At 37.6% G+C, this 15,295-nt stretch overlaps 1 long non-coding RNA gene across 2 annotated transcripts in view; it reads right to left on the reverse strand.

Moving 5' to 3' along the window:
• LOC129647747 (uncharacterized) overlaps window positions 1-15,295 on the reverse strand; it is a 127,221-nt gene that overhangs the window by 90,260 nt on the left and 21,666 nt on the right. The window contains exons 2-4 of one of the 2 annotated variants that reach the window (XR_008712478.1): window positions 4,650-4,759; window positions 4,472-4,520; window positions 1,644-2,008 (exon numbers count right to left, since the gene is read on the reverse strand). This is a non-coding gene — a long non-coding RNA (uncharacterized LOC129647747). Of the gene's footprint in view, window positions 1-1,643; window positions 2,009-4,471; window positions 4,521-4,649; window positions 4,760-15,295 lie in introns of those variants that run through there. The other variant, XR_008712479.1, reaches the window with a different exon arrangement.

Raw genomic sequence — 15,295 nt, forward strand, 5'->3', positions numbered from 1 at the left:
TGATAAAGAGCAAACTTACTTATGGTTAATTCAGTTCAGGCAATAATAAAAATGTTTAAGATAATTTTTTTGTTTTTTTGTTTTTACTGTACACTTCTTGGAGTCTTTACTGTGCTAATATATATGGTGAATGTCTAAGACAGAAAATGTCCAAATAAGCTTGAGTTTGGAAGCCAGGTATTTTGTTTTTAAAGATCCTATTTTGTGATACTCCTCTTGCACTAAAAGTACTTTAAAAAAATGCAGTCCTGAGATTTCCAGGCTGAAGAGATAGCAAGGGAGCTCTGTGGACTCAGGTGCTATCTCTAATGCTAAAAATAATGGTTTCACTAACATTCCCCTTAACTGAATTATACCTTTGACCCCTTTCACAAGAGTGAAATTTATATGGAACAACCTAACTTCAAGACAGGAGAAAGAGTGATGCAACCCAAGAAAGGAGAGGGGAAATGGGAGGGAGGCAGTGACCAGAGAGGCTAGCCTGTTACTGAGAAAATCGAAGAACATGTGGATCAAAGGGAGAGACAGATTTTCAGAATTGCCTTTACTGGAAAAAATCTGTGAGACTTTCAGGGACTTCCCTGGTGGTCCACTGGTTAACAGTCCAAGATTCTACTGCAGGGGTATGAGTTTGATCTCCACTTTATAGCAAAAAAAAAAAAAAAATCTGTGAGACTTTAAGCATTGTAAGAATTAATGCAGAAAAACATAACTTTAGATAAGTCAATTAAAAAAATATAGTGAAAAAGTAAATTATTCTTTATGGTTTCTAGACCATTATCTGAATTTCAATTTGACTATGATTCATACAAAGAAGGTAGCATCCTGTTTTCATTTATACTATTCCAAAGCAGTTTTGAGTGTGTGAGAAAACAATCATGGATGAACATGCTTTACTTAGTGTATCACATTCAATTTTTGCAATAAAAAGTTTTATGTTCAGTTCAGTCACTCAGTAGTGTCTGATGCTTTGCGACCCCATAGACAGAAGCACACCAGGCATCCCTGCCCATCACAAACTCCTGGAGCTTATTCATGTTGATCAAGTTGGTGATGCCATCCAACCATCTCATCTTCTGTTGTCCCCTTCTCTTCCCACCTTCAATCTTTCCCAGAATCAGGGTCTTTTCCAAAGAGTCAGGTCTCTTTATGAAAGTTTTATGAGGTTGATATCATTGTTTATCATTTTAATTGAAGAAACTCAGAATCATGAGTTTCTTCTTTTGGTTCTTCTTGTTCTTAGGCTAACAAGAATTTTTCCTTGTTATTTGAAGACAGCCAGTTGTTCAGGTCATGGCAGCTACAACAGTGCAGAACCAAGAGTCTGCCTGGTAACACCAAGTAAGATTCAGTGATGCTAAAGAACCTGATAGAAAAAAAAAAAAAAAAAAGAACCTGATAGCAAGACTATCTAAGGCTAACAATATTGTTTTAATTTCTCAGAAATTTTCTAAATCTTATTTTTGAGTCTGTGGTTGCAGTGGATTTTTCCTGGTTTCTATTTCCCACAGAAATAGAGAGAAACACTGATCTGCATTGATTAAAATCTTTAAGTTTTAAAGGCACCGGGAACACAAAGATATGGTCTGCAGTTGGACAAAATACATAAATAAACACATTAGATTTAAGTACAAGAAAAATATAGTGATGTGTCAAAAGAACAGTAAAGGAAATGAATACTACAGGAAATAAGCCAAAATGCAGCTGGACAGTGGAAGAAATTGGGCATGCACTGAGTCTGAAGAATGTGTAAAAGGGAAACATAGAGAGGAGAATGTGTACAAAAATTACAGAGAGTAATGTGCACAAACCTATGCTTAACTGAAAAATGCATTCATACCATAAAGCTAGTAAACTCTCCTTCTCCAATGCATGAAAGTGAAAAGTGAAAGTGAAGTCTCTCAGTCGTATCTGACTCTTCACGACCCCATGGACTGCAGCCCACCAGGCTCCTCCGTCCATGGGATTTTCCAGGCAACAGTACTGGAGTGAGGTGCCAACGCCTTCTCTGAAAGAAAGGGAACAGTGAAATCTATTTGCAAAGACTATTTGGACTCCAGCTAAAATGCCAAATACCCAAAAATATCTTTTTCTCTTCTTATCTCCTCAGCTGTGTATTTCCTGCTTTCTCTCCTATATTAATTCCCTACTCTTCTTCTTATTTCCAAATTCAGATTTAAATTGAAGATAGTGGGGAAAACCACTAGACCATATAGGTATGATCTAAATCAAATCCCTTAAGATTATACAGTGGAAGTGAGAATAGATTGAAGGGACTAGATCTGATAGATAGAGCGCCTGATGAACTATGGACAGAGGTTCATGACATTGTACAGGAGAGAGGAATCAAGACCATCCCCAAGAAAAAGAAATGCAAAAAAAGCAAAATGGCTGTCTGAGGAGGCCTTACAAATAGCTGTGAAAAGCAAAGGAGAAAAGGAAAGATATAGCTATTTGAAAGCAGATTTCCAAAGAATAGCAAGGAGAGATAAGAAAGCCTTCCTCAGCGATCAATGCAAAGAAATAGAGGGAAACCATACAATAGGAAAGACTAGAGATCTCTTCAAGAACATCAGAGATACCAAGGGAACATTTCATGCAAAGATGGGCTCAATAAAGGACAGAAATGGTAGGGACCTAACAGAAGCAGAAGATATTAAAAAGAGGTGGCAAGAATACACAGAAGAACTGTACAAAAAAGAACTTCACAACCAAGATAATCACGATGGTGTGATCACTCACCTAGAGCTAGACATCCTGGAATGTGAAGTCAAGTGGATCTTAGAAAGCATCACTACAAACAAAGCTAGTGGAGGTGATGGAATTCCAGTTGAGCTATTTCAAATCCTGAAAGATGATGCTGTGAAAGTGCTGCACTCAATATGCCAGCAAATTTGGAAAACTCAGCAGTGGCCACAGGACTGGAAAAGGTCAGTTTTCATTCCAATCCCAAAGAAAGGCAATGCCAAAGAATGCTCAAACTACCACACAATTGCACTCATCTCACACGCTAGTAAAGTAATGCTCAAAATTCTCCAAGCCAGGCTTCAGCAATATGTAAACCATGAACTTCCAGATGTTCAAGCTGGTTTTAGAAAAGGCAGAGAAACCAGAGGTCAAATTGCCAACATCATCAAAAAAGCAAGAGAGTTCCAGAAAAACATCTATTTCTGCTTTCTTGACTATGCCAAAGCCTTTGACTGTGTGGATCACAATAAACTGTGGAAAATTTTGAAAGAGATGGGGATACCAGACCACCTGACCTTCCTCTTGAGAAACCTGTATGCAGGTCAGGAAGCAACAGTTAGAACTGGATGTGGAACAACAAACTGGTTCCAAATAGGAAAAAGAGTACGTCAAGGCTGTATATTGTCACCCTGCTTATTTAACTTATATGTAAAGTACATCATGTTGGAGAAGGAAATGGCAACCCACTCCAGTGTTCTTGCCTGGAGAATTCCAGGGACGGGGGAGCCTGGTGGGCTGCCGTCTATGGGGTTGCACAGAGTCGGACATGACTGAAGCGACTTAGCAGCAGCAGCAGCAGAGTACATCATGAGAAACACTGGGCTGGAAGAAGCACAAGCTGGAATCAAGATTGCTGCGAGAAATATCAATAACCTCAGATATGCAGATGATACCACCCTTACGGCAGAAAGTAAAGAGGAACTAAAAAGCCTCTTGATGAAAGTGAAAGAGGAGAGTGAACAAGTTGGCTTAAAGCTCAACACTCAGAAAACGAAGATCATGGCATCTGGTCCCATCACTTCAGGGCAAATAGATGGGGAAACAGTGGAAACAGTGTCAGACTTTATTTTTGGGGGCTCCAAAATCACTGCAGATGGTGACTACAGCCATGAAATTAAAAGATGCTTACTCCTTGAAAAGAAAGTTATGACCCACCTAGACAGCATATTAAAAAGCAGAGATTTTACTTTGTCAACAAAGGTCCATCTGGTCAAGGCTATGGTTTTTCCAGTAGTCATGTATGGATGTGAGAATTGGACTATAAAGAAAGCTGAGCACAGAGGAATTGATGCTTTTGAACTATGGTGTTGGATAAGACTCTTGAGCGTCCCTTGGACTGCAAGGAGATCCAACCAGTCCATCTAAAGGAGATCAGTCCTGGGTGTTCATTGAAAGGACTGAGGTTGAAGCTGAAACTCCAATCCTTGGCCACCTGATACGAACTGCTGACTCATTTGAAAAGACCCTGATGCTGGGAAAGATTGAAGGTGGGAGGAGAAGGGGACGACAGAGGGTGAGATGGTTGGAAGACATCACCAACTCAATGGACATGAGTTTGAGTAAACTCCAGGAGTTGATGATGGCAGGGAGGCCCCTCGTGCTGCTGTTCATGAGGTCACAAAGAGTTGGGCATGACTGATTGACTGAATGAACTGAACTGAACTGAACCCTTCTTCAGTGTGCTCTTTAGCAGAAAAGACAGACCCCAATGGACACTACAAACCAGGCTCTCAAGCTTGCGGCTTATGGTTGAATTCAGCCAATGGAAGGTCCTGGAAGAGATCAGAAGGTGAAGAAAAATAAAATTAAATTAAATTTAAAAAATAATAAAATAAAATAAGATAATGTACAGAAAAAAAAAAAAAAGAAGGTGAAGAAAAGAAGGAGGTCAAGGTACTTACCCCAGTCTCCTTCCCTGAAGTCTGTTGTTTGGTAGTCATTGAGTTCCTTGACCCAAGCTTGTAGTTACCATAGTTGGTTCACCTCCTACGAGTATGCTTCTCACTGAGTTCTGGTAGGAAAATGAAATCCATCAGGAAAACTTGTGAACTTCTGCTAGAGCAATCTCTTTTTTTACCCCTTTTTGCAATTGCCTCTACTTTGTATACCCTTGGGTATAATGAGATCCAGACCAAGTAAAAAGTGAGGGGAGATTACAACTAGAGGAAGAAAAATTATCCACAGAAAAGATGGATAATGGAAATAAATGAAAGCAGAATTGAAAGCCAAAAGTGCAGTGTCACTGATTGACAAATGAGGTGGAGAAAACAGCAAAAGAAAAATTTCCCATTCTGTAGCCTCTTTCCAATGCTTGCTCTCTTGGCTGAGTGAAAGGAATAATCAAGGCAAGAATGAATTTCAAAACCCTGAGCAAGGTGCCCCCAGTGAATCGCAATCTGAATGTCCATTTGTCTCTAACAGAAGACCCATCATTCACTTGGAAATCGAGGTTATCAGACTGATAAGAGCCAGAGAGTTATCAGGCCAACTGGAGCTCCCAGGATGCCCAGGGGGAAACAGAAAAGGAAAGATAGATACATGTGACAGACAGGTTAAAGAGGCAATATAATTTTATGTCAAAGACAGCCAGTGTCTCAAGCCTCCTTCACCCTCAACTGTCCTTACAATTACTCCTGTCCCTCTAAGCAAGAACACATGTTTGACCTACGAATAGAATTCAGCTCCTCCACTCTCAATTCAGATTCTTTCCCTTTGTCTCCACACCTTCAATTTATAATATTTCAGAGACGTTTATTTTTTAACCTTACTACCATTTACAACTGTCAGGGAGACTTTGTTAATATTACCAAACTTGAAATATTTAACATTTATCTCTTTTTAAAATCAGATGTCAAGTGCATCCTGGCAATATCCCAATGGAAAGAAGAGTTTAATTTTTTTTCTTCCTGATCATGAACGAACTCCACTCTTTTTTTCATTAACGAGTGTCTTCCCTTTTCAAAACCTCAACAATCTGGAGTCATAAAAATAAAGAGAATTGGGCTAAAGAGGGGTGTTTAATTCTGGAGATAAGTCTGGCAGAAGTAGAACAAAATTGATCCAATTCCTACAAATTAAAAGGAATGAAATAGGGTGGACAAGGGCACCTAGACATGCTCTGATTTGTGAGGATAAAAATTATCAATCCAAAACACTGCTAAAATATTACACTCGTGTGTTAAAAACCATCAGGGCTATTTGCTCCAAGTATTCATTTGTGTCCAATTTTCCATATATCTGCATAATGTGCTGATAAGCCCCTAATTCCAAGTATGAAATATCAAATCGAGTACATTAATTAGTGATGCTGTCTAGAACTGCATCCAAAGCCAATATGGTTAGCTCTCAATTACCTGCTTTATTGGAGAGAAATAGCATCGTGGGGGATAATCCCCTAAGCATTTCTTCTTGGCTCCGGCATGTATTAACAATATACACAGACACAGGCAGATTTCTGTTTGATGATTTCTTGTTTGTTTTTTACAATGTTTTCTTCCCAGTTATTCTTCCCCAAATATAACAAAGTAATTCATCCTCCCAAAGCACGAATTGGCTCACTGTTAGCAAGGGCATGAGAGCAGGGCCATGCTCAGAATTAGATATGGAAAACACTGGCTTAGTCTTATCTACTCTTCTTTCTAGTGCTTCATTCTCCAGCTCATAAATCCCCAGATTCTACAAGGGATGCACTGTCATTTCCAGGACTTTTAAAGTCTCTCTGGGGTGGATGAGACCTAATTGTCATCTCCAACAATACCCAACCATTATGAACTGTCAAGGCAAGCATAAAATGTATTCTTTAGTATATATGCATTCGATTTAAATCTTTCAGCTAATCTATTTTTTCTCTTCCAGTTTTATTAAGATATAATTGACATTACAATACTGCATAAGTTTAAGGTGTTCAGGATAATGATTTGACTTACATACATCATGAAATCATTATCACAAGTTTAGCAAAACTATCATATTTATATAAAATTGAAGAAATAGAAAAATATGTATTTTCCTTGTGATGAGAACTCAGGATTTATTCTCTTAAATTTCATATATAACATACAGCAGTGTTATTTATATCAAGCAGGTTGTACGTTACTGCCCTGGAGAAGGCAATGGCACCCCACTCCAGTACTTTAGCCTAGAAAATCCCATGGACGGAGGAGCCTGGTAGGCTGCAGTCCATGGGGTCGCTGAAGTCGGCCGCGACTGAGCGACTTCACTTTCACTTTTCACTTTCATGCATTGGAGAAGGAAATGGCAACCCACTCCAGTGTTCTTGCCTGGAGAACCCCAGGGACGGGAAGCCTGGTGGGCTGCCGTCTATGTGCCGCACAGAGTCAGACGCGACTGAAGCGACTTAGCAGTAGCAGCAACGTTACTGCCCTAGTATTTATCTAACTTGTAACTGGAAGTTTGTGCCTTTTGACCACTTTCATCCAATTCTCCCCTCACCTAGGTCCCCACCACTGCTGCTGCTGCTACTGCTAAATCGATTCAGTCATGTCCGACTCTGTGCGACCCCATGGACTGCAGCCCACCAGGCTTCTCCGTCCAAGGGATTCTCCAGGCAAGAACACTGGAGTGGGTTGCCATTTCCTTCTCCAATGCATGAAAGTGGAAAGTGAAAGTGAAGTCGCTCAGTCGTGTCTGACTCTTAGCGACCCCATGGACTGCAGCCCACCAGGCTCCTCCGTCCATGGGATTTTCCAGGCAACAGTACTGGAGTGGGGTGCCATTGCCTTCTCCAGAACCCACCACTGCTAACCACAATTTTATCTCCTTTTCCATGATTCTGTTTGATAGTCATTTTTTTGAAGTACCATTGACTTATGAAACGTAGTTGCTGTTACACAACATAGTGATTTGATATTTCTATACATTTCAAAAATAATCACCACGTAAGTCTAGATAACAACTGTCACCATACAAAGATATTACATAGTTGTTGACTATATTGTCCACACTACACATTTTATACCCATGCCTCATTTATTTTACAAATGGAAGTCTGTACCTCTTAACCTTCCTCATCTATTTCTTTCCTCCCACCACTCCTCTTCCTTCTAGCAACCATCTGTTTGTTCTCTGTATCTTCAACTCATCTCTTTTTATCTTCCTTATTCCTGAAGACTACTGATAGAACACAATGAGAATTAAGAGTTATGCTGGGGAAAAGTGATCTAGTCCAGACAGGTAAATCCTCTACCTTGATATTTTTGAAAATCCATTAATCCCATTTGTTCTATAAATAATCAATAATAAGACCCATGATAATAAATTGCCCTTATCATGCAGAATATCAGCATTTTAATATTGTCCTGGGAACTTCCACAGAACAAACCTTAATCAAAATGGTAATAGGTTAATATAGGTAACAGGTTAGTAATGTTATAGAGGAGATGATTGAAGGCTCTGTAGGAGGCTAAAATAAGTTTCTAAAATTAATTTTTATGTTTATGTTTTCACTTAGAATACAGAGCTCTGCAGTATTCAGACAACTTCACATGTAGCTCCCCATTTCATCCAGATGGTGGTCGAAGCAAGAGAAAAAAGGGGAAATCAGCCTGGACGGGAAGGGCAGATCTTCATTTCTCAATTATGGACAAGTGAGACCTGATATTAAACAAACAGTGCATGAAGCCCAGTGATAAATATGATGAATCTTTCTAGGGAACTACACTTATTTAAGAGGGCTTCCCAGGTGGCTGAGTGGGTAAAGAATCCACCTGCAATGCAGGAGACACAGGAGATGGAGGTTCAGTTCCTAGTTTGGGAAGATCCCTTGCAGGAGGGCAAGGCAACCCACTCCAGTATTCTTGCCTAGAGAATCCCATGGACAGAGGAGCCTGGTGAGTTACAGTCTATAGAATGGCAAAGAGCTGGACATGACTGAAGCAGCTGAGCACGCAAGCACGAACATACTTATTTAAAGAATTTAGAAGTAAAGTTTTAAGTCATTTAAAATATTGTTTATGTACCACAGCTTTCTTATCCATTCATCTGCTCATGGGCATCTAGGTTGCTTCCATGTCCTCGCTATTATAAACAGCGCTGCGATGAACATTGGGGTACACATGTCTCTTTCAATTCCGGTTTCCTCAGTGTGTATGCCCAGTAGTGGGATTGCTGGATCATAAGGCAGTTCTATTTCCAGTTTTTTAAGGAATCTCCACACTCTTCTCCATAGTGGCTGTACTAGTTTGCATTCCCACCAACAGTGTAAGAGGGTTCCCTTTTCTCCACATCCTCTCCAGCATTTATTACTTGTAGACTTTTGGATCCCAGCCATTCTGACTGGCGTGAATGGTACCTCATAGTGGTTTTGATTTGCATTTCTCTGATAATGAGTGATGTTGAGCATCTTTTCATGTGTTTGTTAGCCAACTGTATGTCTTCTTTGGAGAAATGTCTATTTAGTTCTTTGGCCCATTTTTTGATTGGGTCATTTATTTTTCTGGAATTGAGCTGTAGGAGTTGCTTGTATATTTTTGAGATTAATTCTTTGTCAGTTGCTTCATTCTGAAGGCTGTCTTTTCACCTTGCTTATAGTTTCCTTTGTTGTGCAGAAGCTTTTAATTTTAATTAGGTCTCATTTGTTTATTTTTGCTTTTATTTCCAATATTCTGGGAGGTGGGTCATGGAGGATCCTGCTGTGATTTATGTCAGAGAGTGTTTTGGCTATGTTCTCCTCTAGGAGTTTTATAGTTTCTGGTCTTACTTTTAGATCTTTAATCCATTTTGAGTTTATTTTTGTGTATGGTGTTAGAAAGTGTTCAGTTCTAATGAGGTGGATGAAACTGGAGCCTTTTATACAGAGTGAAGTAAGCCAGAAAGAAAAACACCAATACAGTATACTAACGCATACGAGACAGCAAAAGAGACACTGATATATAGAACAGTCTTTTGGACTCTGTGGGAGAGGGAGAGGGTGGGATATATGAAACGAGTCGCCAGTCCAGGTTCGATACACGATACTGGATGCTTGGGGCTGGTGCACTGGGACGACCCAGAGGGATGGTATGGGGAGGGAGGTGGGAGGAGGGTTCAGGATGGGGAACACATGTATACCTGTGACGGATTCATTTTGATATATGGCAAAACCAATACAATATTGTAAAGTTAAAAAATTAAATTAAATTATATTTAAAAAAATTAAAAAAAAGCTCAAAAAATTGTTTATATATTAAAATACATGCAAATGTTAAAGATAAAATGAGTTAAAACATAATATAAAATGACTTTGCTATCACCTGAAGTGAAGTGTTAGTCAGTCATCCCCGACTCTTTGTGACCCCATGGACTGCAGCTCACTAGGCTCCTCTGTCCATGGAATTTTCCAGGCAAGTGTACTGGAGTGACATCACCTTGAATCCCCCAAATGCCCTGTATACCTCTTCATCAGCTCCCAACTCCTCCTCATGCTTATTCTTAGTCTTTAATTTATAGTGCCTTTACACATGCTATTTCTTTTACCTGGAATGATCTTCTTCAGCCTCATTATAAATTTGTTAATACCATTCTGATCTCAGGTCAAATATCACCTACTCAGACGTTTGAGACTGTGTTGTCTGAGCCTAACTTAGATCTTTCTGTTACCTCTGCCAGAGCATTCTGTGCTGTAACTTCGTAATATTTATCCCAGCGAAGTAATAATAGGAATAATAAACTCACATACATATGTGTATATGTATGTTTTTGATAATGTCTTTAATGTCTATATCCTCCACTAGATAGAAAGCTTCTTGAAGCCAGGTGCCATATTTGTTTAGATTAACTTTTTATCTTATAGAACTACACTCAGTAAAGACACAAATATTTGTCAAATGAATAAATGCATAGACATGAGTGCATATCCATTCCTATATCTCAAAAATCAAATCAAAATGCATGCCCTATTGGGAATAGGGCTCAGAAGTATCATGCTCTCATACAAGCCACATCTATGAGTCACACATCTCTAGTCAATGTAAAACTAACAGAGTGTGACCCACAAGTCCACTGTATTAGTGTGGCTATGGCTGCTATAACAAAGTATCACAAACTGAGTGGCTTAAGCAACATAAATGTATTGACTCCATGTCAGGTGTCAGGAACACCGTGTTCTACCTGCAGCTTCTAGAGAAGGATTTACTCAGGTCTCTCTTTTGGTAGTTCTTCACCAACCAGATTGGAGTGGCAGTCTAATTCCAATCTCCATATGGTCTTCTCCAGGTATGCATGTCTTTCTCTCCACATGGCATTCTTTTTTGTAAGAACATCCTATACCAATATGACTTTGTCTTAACTAATTGCATCCATAACAATCTTATTTTCAAACAAGGGCATATTCTGAGCTACTTGAGTTTGGAATTCCAACATAAAGATTTAGTGGGAAGCATTTCAAAACATTATATCCACCAAGAGCCATTACACTCAGAACCTATTGTAATGTTGAACATAAATTTAAGGAGTTCCTTTTTCTTTCTGGTTTATAATTTTTTCTCCATTATTAGCTTATGGATTTATCTAAAGGTTTGTTTTTAATCTATTGAGATTTTTATATGATTTTTGCATTTTTATATTAACATAGTTAATTATATAAACTAACTTTCAAAGGTTAAAGTGAAGTACAAAGTGAAGTCACTCAGTCGTGTCTGACTCTTTGCAATCCCATGGACTGTAGCCTACCAGTCTCCTCCGTCCATGGAATTTTCCAGGCAAGAGTACTGAAGTGGGTTGCCATTTCCTTCCCCAGGGGATGTTCCCAACCCAGGGATTGAACCTGGGTCTCCCACATTGCAGGCAGATGTTTTACCATCTGAGCTACCAGGGAAGCCTAACAGGCTTCCCTAGCTTCTAAAGGTTAAATTAGTCTCAATTTTTTAGAAGAAAAGAAACTTTGGGATATATTATCCATCATGGATTCCATTGATTAATATTTTATGTAGAATTCTTGTATCTGATTATTGGAGAGACTGAAATAACTCTTTTCCTTCTTGTAAAGTCCTTGCTCAGTTTTGATGCCAAGGTTATCCTAGCATTATAAAACAAGCTGGAAATTTTCTCTTATTTATTCTCTGAAAGAGTTTGTATAAATTTGGCATTCTTTCTACCTTAAGTAGTTGAAAAAAACTCACTGAGAAAGCCATGTGGGACTAAAGCTTCTTTGTAGGAAGATTTAAAATTATAGTCAGTGATCCAGTACCCAGTCAAATGCAGTTAATGTCCATGTGCCCATGAAAAAAATCCATATTCTACAGCCCTCAGGCATAGTATTCTATAGATGTTAATTTAGTCCAGTTTATTCATTGTTTTATTCACATTTTATATTTACTATTTTCTCTTTTTTCTGCTTGTACTGACAGATACCTCTGAGACAGATGTCCTAAAACCTCCCACAATGACTGTGGATTTGTATATTGTACTCTGTAATTCTGTCAAGCTTGGCTCTGAGTATCTAGAAGCTATATAAAATGCATACAAAGGTACAGTACTTATATCTTCTAGATGAATTGGATCTTTTGTAACTATAAAATATCTTTCTTATCTCTACTAATGTTGATTTACCCTAAAACCTGCATGCTTAGTCATTTAGGAATGTCTGACTTTTTGTGACCCCATGCACTGTAGCCCGCCAGGCTCCTCTGTTCATGGGATTTTTTAGGCAAGAATCTATTTGTATATTTTTAAAAAGCTACATGTTTTGCAACTTGTTTGATGCTTTAACTTTTATCTTTTTATTTTTATGCTTATCTTTATGAGTACTGTTTTCTATTATTTCAACTGATAACCACTGTCTTGCAATTGAGGTGCCTGGTACATTTATAGTCAATTTCTTACCCTTATCAAATGTAATAGGGACTATTATGCTTAATCTCTTGCAGTAAATACAAAGACCTCAGATAGCTTTAACTTTAGTGGTAATTTTTGTGCATTTAATTCTTTAAACTTCATAAAAAGTTATTTTTTTGTACAGTCAAATGTTTTTATATTTCCTACATATTTAGCTTTTCATCATTCAGTAATTCATCATCAAGCTTCTATCTGGAATGATTTTTTTTTTCCTTTTAAGAATTCCCTTCAATACCCTTCCAAGATCAGCCAGTAATGAATCTCTGTTTTTTGTTTATTTGTTTAAATGTGTCTTTAGTTTTACTTTTTTCAAAATTTTCTTGGAAAATAATTCTGTATTTGCAGTTATATTCTTTCAGCATTTTAAAACCATTATTCCATAGTCTTCCTCCTTCAACTGATTCTGTGAAAAGCCAGCTGTCTCATCATTGTTAGTTTTAAAATAAGCCTTTTATTTCTGACTTCTTTTAATATGTTCTCTTTCTTTTTGGTTTTCAAGTTTTACACTGATGTTATAAGATGTGATTTTCCTTTATATGTATTTTATTTGGATGTATACTGGCTTTTACATCTGCACCTTGATCTCTTTAATCACTTTTACTTTTCATCCATTGTTTCTTCAAATATTACATCTATTCCATCCTCCCATTCCTATCTTTTTTGGAACATAAGAAAGATAGGAATTTTTATAGTATAGACTTATTTGTAGCATAGACTTTTTAAACTTTCATTTATTCTACGTGGCTCATTCTCTTTTCTGTGTTTTTCTATCACACCATTTATTGCATGTCGGTATACATATTTTCTTCTGACCTATTCTCCAATTCACTAATTCTCTTCTATTCCTTGTTCTGTTAGCTGTTGAACAAATTATAAATTTTATTTAACATATTTTTCTGTCCCATCATTCTGATGTTAGTTTACAATAATTCCAGTATTCTGCTTAAATCATTCTGCTTAAACACAATTGAACACGCTATTCACATACTTTTAAAGCATGTGATCTATAATTTCTAGAACACATTCTTTTATTCTTTTGTTTGTCAATTTTTGCCTTTTTATAAACCTGGATATCTCCCACTAAATGCATAAGGCAGGAGAAAATATACAGGTAATTTAAGGCATTGAGTGATGTTATTTTCTTCCAAAAAGTATTTGCTTTTGTTTCCAAGGCAATTTGAAAAAGGATAAATCACCTAATTCAATCAAGAAATGAGCTGATTCAAATTTGAGCTTTATCCAGCAATTTCACTCCTGGGTATTTATACAAAGAAAACAAAAACACAAATTAGAAAAGATATATGCATCCCTATGTTCACTAAATTATTTACAGTAGTAATTATTATTTATAATAATCAAGATATGGAAACAACTTAAGTACCCATCAATAGATGGATGGATAAAGAAGATGCATATAAATGCAATGGAATATCACTCAGCCATAAAAAAAGAATGAAATCTTGCCATCTTCAACAATATAGATGGACCTACAGAGCATTATGCTATAAATGAAATAAGTCAGAGAAAGACAAATACTCTATGATTTCACTTATAGGTGGACTATAAGAAATAAAACAAAAGAACAAACATTTCAACAGAGTCATAGATATATAGGACAAACAAGCTGTTGCCAGGGGGAGGGGGAGGGGAAGGAGAGAAGTAGATAGGGAACACTAACAGGTACAAGCTTCAAGTTGATGAGTCATGAGTATGACATATACAGTGTGGAGAATATAGTCAATAACTATGCACTCTCTTGGTATGGTGACAGTTGGTATCTAAACTTCCTGTGATCATTTTGAAATGTACAGAAATACTGAATCATTATGTTGTGTAAGAGGAACTAAGATAGTGTTAAAAGTCAATGATACTTCAAAAAAAGACAAACTCATAGGGAAAAAAAGTCAGATTTGTGATTACCAGAGGCAGGGAGTAGGGGGAGGGAGAATTGGAAGAAGGAAGTCAAAGGACACAATTACCCAGTTATAAAATAAGTACTAAGCAATGGAACAAAATAGAAAGCCCGGAGATTAATCCACGCACATATGGACACCTTATCTTTGACAAAGGAGGCAAGAATATACAATGGATTAAAGACAATCTCTTTAACAAGTGGTGCTGGGAAAACTGGTCAACCACTTGTAAAAGAATGAAACTAGAACATTTTCTAACACCATACACAAAAATAAACTCAAAATGGATTAAAGATCTCAATGTAAGACCAGAAACTATAAAACTCCTAGAGGAGAACATAGGCAAAACACTCTCTGACATACATCACAGCAGGATCCTCTATGACCCACCTCCCAGAATATTGGAAATAAAAGCAAAAATAAACAAATGAGACCTAATTAAACTTAAAAGCTTCTGCACAACAAAGGAAACTATAAGCAAGGTGAAAAGACAGCCTTCAGAATGGGAGAAGATAATAGCAAATGAAGCAACTGACAAACAACTAATCTCAAAAATATACAAGTAACTCCTACAGCTCAATTCCAGAAAAATAAATGACCCAATCAAAAAATGGGCCAAAGAACTAAATAGACATTTCTCCAAAGAAGACATACAGATGGCTAACAAACACATGAAAAGATGCTCAACATCACTCATTATCAGAGAAATGCAAATCAAAACCACTATGAGGTACCATTCACGCCAGTCAGAATGGCTGGGATCCAAAAGTCTACAAGTAATAAATGCTGGAGAGGATGTGGAG

This window comes from Bubalus kerabau, chromosome 3 (genome assembly GCF_029407905.1).
Source record: "Bubalus kerabau isolate K-KA32 ecotype Philippines breed swamp buffalo chromosome 3, PCC_UOA_SB_1v2, whole genome shotgun sequence".
NCBI lineage: Eukaryota > Metazoa > Chordata > Mammalia > Artiodactyla > Bovidae > Bubalus > Bubalus kerabau.